Below are 6,551 nucleotides of genomic sequence, written 5' to 3'. Positions count from 1 at the left end.
CCAATTTTTTCTTTATAAATATCCGAAAACGGAAATAAGAACATCATTAACCCAAGATGTTTAGGAAGTTTTTAGCCATTTTAATTTATAAAAAAAGAGGAAAGTAAAGAAGAAGAAGAAGCATAAATGCTTAGTTAAGCATTTCAAACTGATGTTTCTTGCACCGTAGAAGAAGAAGAAGCATCATTTTGGATTTTTTTAAGCATTCCAACTTAAGCAATTTAGAGCTAATGATGTTCTAAAGCCATTTTTCTGCTCAGAACGGTAAAGAAGACATTTGTGTTTTGTACACGCCTAAGACGCCATGAAAAGCCAAACAAACTAAAGACCAAGAAATAATATAAAGTCACGTCAGTACGTCACAAACGCACAATGAGACGTAACACAACTATTCTATTCAGACTCTTGTATCTCTCTATTTGTAATGGAATAGTTTTTCAGTTTTTTCTAAGTAGTTACACCAACTGAAAAAATGTTATAAACTCCATCTTAAGAAGTGTTTCAAAAAAAAAAAAACTTCATCGTAAGACAAAATCAAAATTAACGCCTGCTTAACAAAGCGAAACCATAACTAATCTCTGAGTCTGAGACACTGACTCAACTCAAGGCTAGGTCTCCTTTAATTTTATATTTTAAACTAGAATTAGTGTTTAAAATTAAATATAACAATTTGTATACTGTAATGTTAAAAGATCTAACCAATTTTGAGTTAACTACTTATATCATTAAAAATATTTACTTTTCTATTTAAATAATGAATGATTTATCATGATATGATTTGCGATATCGTACTATTGGAGACGATATTATACCATTGAAATATGAGAAATTAACAAAAATAACATTTTCATAGTACCACTTTTCATGTTTACACTAACCACTTTTACCACCACTTTCAATGAAGGGTTTAGATTTGAAGGTTTAAGATTTAGGGTTTAGATTTGATGTTTTAGGGTTTAGGGTATATAGTTTAGGGTTTAGAGTTGAAGATTTAAGGTTTATAATTGATGATTTAAGGTTTATAATTGAGGTTTTAGGGTTTAAGGTTTAGAGTATTGAATTTAGGGTATATAGTTTAGGGTTTAGGGTTTATTGTTGAGGATTTAGGGTTTAGGATTTAGAGTTGGAGGTTTAGGATTTATAGTTTATAATTAGAATTTTGAAAAGTATATAAAAACAAAGATATAAGAACCTTTAACCTTTTAATAAATAAGGTATTTTTGAAAATGTGTATTTAGTGGTGGTAAAGATGAATAGTGGTACCTTAAAAGTGGTATTTTTGAAAATCTCCCAAGAAACATCCACGTGTATGCACTTTTCCGATGTTTGATTTGTTTATATGATGCCGATAAACTATTAACTGCCGCAGAAATAATTCAATGCAAAACAACTAACTTTGACAAATGCATCATTCAATACAAATAAAAAAACTAAAAACAAAAATAAATATATGTACGGTTGCACGGATCAATGTCTAGTATTGTATTATTATATAGGGCTATATATGCTACATGTATCAAATAAACAAAATTTATGATTATGTACTTTCAGATTAAAAACAACTAGCTTTTGACCCGCGCGGGTGATATATTTTTCTGAATCTTTCTATTTATTTCTCATCCAAGTGTTATACAATTTCACATGTTTGAACATAATATGAGTTCCATATTATAATATGTACAAAACACATTTTTCAGTTTATATGATGATCATATTATTTTGTGTTTATAATAGGCACAATGTATCATATTATTCTTTTTTATGTTCTTCATAGTCTATAAGTTATATTGAAATGTTAATAGTAGGCGCACTATATCATATGTTCTTCATAGTCTATAAGTTATATTGAAATGTTTATTACATACCAAATAATACCATGCAAAAGATTTACTAATTTTACAGTAACAAAATATATATTAATATAGTGAATTAAATGTTTTAACAGAATGTAAGAATCATTGTTAAGTTTAAAATCATTTTATAAACGCAAAAGTTTTAATGATATTTTTGTAAACCAAAAAAAAACAAATCACGAAAAACCAAATGAAAAAAAAATGTAATTAGTAAACAAAAAAGGAGAAATAGCTATAGAATACAATTTAAAACCAGAGATTTCGAATAACAAAATTTGTGTCAACTTAAGTTTTTTTTTTTTTTTTGGACAACATGAAATTTTAATTAGAAAAAGAGTTATAGGATTACATGGGCCTTGGGCCAGAATGCAAGATTGACTTTGCATATGAGTCCGCCGGCCCATTTAAATCCCTCTTGATGAAACTAAAGCGACAGGAAGAAAAGAGAGAAGAGATTGTGGCGATATCCGAGAGCACTCCATAGAGTTCAATCGGTCTTCGTCCCAATGATAAAGCTCGGATGAGCACTTGTGAATCTGATCTAAGCCAGATGTGGTTGATGTTGAGGTCGATGGCATGAAGAAGAGCGCTTCGGATTGCGAGAGCCTCTGCCATGCAAGCGGAGGAGATATGATCCTGGAAGCGCGCTCCTCGATTCAATTCGACTCCTTCCTGATTGGTGAAGATCCAAGCCAAACCCCCTTCCTTTGTGGTTGTTCTCCAGGCCGCATCAGTGTTGCAAAGGACCACATCGGGGTTGGAGATAGAAGGCGTGATCGGAGCTTGACCTTGATTATGTGGCCCCGAAGCTTGCTGCGGAGTCGTTGAGATGGTGAGTTGTAGTTGGGCTTTGTCCCACTCTTTAATTCCTTTTAGCGCTTTGAGTACAACATCCAAGGCTGATGATGGTCTCTTTTCGAACAGGAGTTGATTTCTGGCTGTCCACAGGGTCCAACAGAACAGTGGGAAAGCATTACTGGTGAAGCCATATGGTGGGAGAGCTATCCATGTGTAGGATGATATGAGAGCAGCTTTGAAGGAGTCGCACGCTCCTGCATTGAACTCTGTCATCCAGGGCCCATGAGCCCATACTTCTTTCGCAAAGCTGCAGTGGAAGAGGAGATGGAGGGTAGTTTCAGGTTCTCCACATCGACAACAGGAGTTGGTAATTTGCATCCCTCGCTTGTGGAGATTCTCAATTGTAGGTAAAGCATTATGAGCTATCTTCCACAGAAAAGTCTTAAGCTTTGGTAGCATTTTAGGAGACCAAATGTGCTTATTCCAATTCCAATCTAATGCGTCAGTGTCAGTTACCAAGAGTTGCGGAGTCGATTGAAGCTTGACTGACTGGATGGAGATATAACCAGATTTTGCGGTATACTCCCCAGAGCTATGACCGCTCCAGATGTAGGTATCAGAGGCACCCATCTTACTAGGCTGTAGGGCCAGTATGTGATCCGCTAGCTCCGGGAACAGGTTTGTTATTTTTGCTTTATTCCAATCCTTGGATTCTCGAGATAAGAGATCAGAAACTAAGAGGTCTTGATCCTCTAGGAGAGCAGGACCAAAGGGTCTGAGATTGTCTTCCGGTTTGATCCATGAATCTTTCCATACACTCGTGGATTCTCCATCCCCTACTGCTTTGCCGAGGTGTTGTATTAGGAGATCTCTACCTAGGAGCACTCCCCTCCATCCATGTGAAGAGGAAGCTGCTGTGCCTACTTTAAGAAAGGAGGAGTTGTTGCAGTACTTCCCTATCAGGATACGGGATAGGAGACAGTCAGGCTTTGTAATGAGGCGCCAAGCAATCTTTGCGAGGAGAGCCTGATTGAAAGCTTGAACGTCACGGAAGCCCAAACCACCCATTCCTTTCGGTAAGTTAACTTTTTCCCAAGAGATCCAGCATATCTTCCTTTCTCCATCGCTTGCATCCCACCAGAATCTTAGAAGGACTGACTGAATTCGTTTGCACAAGCTGACAGGTAACTCGAAGCAGGACATAGCATAGGTGGGGATGGCCGAGAGGACAGCCTGAAGCATGGTGGCTTTACCCGCCATCGAGAGGAATCTAGACGAGAGACTCAGAGCGCGTTGCTGCATTCTATCAACAATGGAGGTAAATAAGTCCTTCTTTTTTCTTCCAAAGTGCTCGGGGAGTCCCAAATATTTACCTACCCCTCCCTCTTTCTCTATACGTAGATGTTGCTTCACTCTAAGTCTCACATCTTGAGACGTTTTTGCAGAGAAAGATATAGATGACTTTGCAGCATTGATCATCTGGCCAGAAGCAGCTTCGTAGCTATGGAGGATGTTCATAAGGGTCATACAGCTTTGTGGATCAGTTCTTGTGAAGAACATGGTGTCGTCCGCAAAAAGAAGGTGATTAATCCTGGGGCTGTTCCTTGATACTCTTATTCCTGCCATAGTACCATTTATCTGTGCTCTTTTGCAGAGACCCGAAAGCACTTCTCCACACAGGATGAAGAGGTATGGGGAGAGGGGGTCTCCCTGACGGATCCCCCGTTGCGGGGAGATGTTGCCAGCGACGGCATTGTTGATGAGGAAGGAATAAGAGACTGTGGTGATACAGGTCATGATCAGCTGCACCAAGGTTTGGTTAAATCCTAGCCTCTCTTAAATTGCTTGTACAAAAGACCATTCTAGTCTGTCATAGGCCTTACTAATGTCTGTTTTCACAGCCATCGAAGTGTGAACTGTAGCTCCCGAGGTCTTCAAGAAATGCAGCATCTCATGGGTGATAAGCACATTATCGGAGATGGCCCTATCAGGTATGAAGGCGGACTGATTCTCAGATATTATGTCTGTTAGGACCGGTTTCAATCGTAGAGACAAGATCTTAGAGATAATCTTGTAGTATACGTTGCATAGAGCGATAGGACGGTAATCTGAGACAAGCTTAGGGCTCGGGATCTTTGGGATCAGTCTGATATGTGTTGTGTTGATGGTGTTAGGCAGAGCTCCTGTCTCAAAGAAGGACTGAATTTCCTTTACTATTGCAGGGCCAACCACTTCCCAGTTGGACTGAAAGAAACTTGCGGAGAAACCATCAGGCCCCGGGGCTTTATCTGGGTGGATACCAAAAAGAGCAGCCTTGACCTCTGAGGCCGAAGGGATTACAATTAAAGCCTCATTTGTCGACGTGGAGATACACGGAGTTAAGGCTTTATTGACTACTTCTGTAGCAGAAGGGAAGGAGGACGTAAAGATCTGACTGAAGTAGAGGGAGATAACATCAACTATCTGGTCTTCTTCAAAGTAAGCGTTCCCCTCTGGGTCCTCGATGGTAGTTAGTCTATTGCGCGCCCTGCGACCCCTTGTGGAAGCATGAAAATAGCCGGTATTTCGGTCACCAAGGGTCAGCCAGAGTTGACGGCTCCGTTGTTTCCAGAACTCCTCTTCCGCTCTGTACGCCTGTAGAAGCTTCTGGTTGATGGAGGAGATAAGGAGGTTATCAGCTTGAGGGTCAGACATAGTTCTGTCTAGCTCCCTACGTAGACCCTCAATCACCTTCTGACTATTGGTGTAGTTTTTTTTGCTCCATGCGACGATGGCGTGTCGACACTTACTAATGCGCACTGAGACCTCCAGGTTAGCGTTTGAATCCCAAACTTCTTCCACAAGCTTTGTAACTTCAGTGTTCTCACGGAGTCTTCTGTCATACCTGAAAGCTTTTTGCTGTTTTTTCTTTTTTGAGTCGAAAATTGACAGAAGGGGACGATGGTCTGAGCCTTCGAAAGCAAGGTAGTGGGAGCGTCCATTGGGGAAGAGGTCAGACCACAAGCTGTTTGCCATGGCGCGGTCCAGTCTGCAATGAACTAAATGAGTGTGGCGCGTGCCTCTCCAAGATAGGAAGTTCCCAGTGTGCTTTATGTCAAAGAGGTCACACATCGAGAGGAATGATCGGAAAGCCACAAAAGAGCTCTCAGGTCTTTCTCTTCCCCCTGACTTCTCTGAGTTATTTGTTATTTCGTTGAAATCGCCTGTTAGAAACCATGGTGAGCCTCTGGAATCAGAAATAGAGGTTAGATTGTCCCACACTGCTTGTCTGTTTTGAGAATCTGGAGCCCCGTAGACGAAGGAACTATTAAAAGATATCTTCTTATAGGAGATCATCGTGTCAATGAGGTTTGGGTTCGATGAGAGTATTTGGATGTTAATCTCTTTTTTCCAAAGCAGGGCTAGCCCTCCTGCACCTGGGGAGATGGGGGAGACCAGGAAGTGCGATTCCAGCCCCAGAGTTTCCAGTTCCTTCAGCACAAACTCATCATCGTTTTTTGTCTCCGACAGGAAAATGATGTCAGGGGAGCTTTTTCCATTAATGTCTTTGAGCCTCTGGACTGTTTGTGGGTTCCCAAGCCCACAACAATTCCAGCTCAATACGACTAAGGAAGAGGAGGACGGTGGATGAGAAAATCCTGACGTCGTTCCTCATCACCTGTCATCGGAAGAGTTAAAGCAGGTCTGTTGCTGTTTGTAGTCGTGGAGCTTTTTCTCGGCCTTCGAGGAAGAATAGGAGAAGCATATGGGAAGTCGTGAGTTGAGGGAGATCCCTGGTGGAGGTTGCGTTTCCTAGTACTTGCTCCTGGTAAGATGCGTGGGCTTGGGGCCGTTTTCTTACGTTTTTTAGTGGCAGAGTTTCCCAGACGCTTCAGAGCTGACTGTTTTGTCGTTGCAGAT

The sequence above is a fragment of the Raphanus sativus genome, chromosome 4 (genome assembly GCF_000801105.2).
Source record: "Raphanus sativus cultivar WK10039 chromosome 4, ASM80110v3, whole genome shotgun sequence".
Taxonomy (NCBI): Eukaryota; Viridiplantae; Streptophyta; class Magnoliopsida; order Brassicales; family Brassicaceae; genus Raphanus; species Raphanus sativus.
This window is presented reverse-complemented; position numbering follows the sequence as displayed.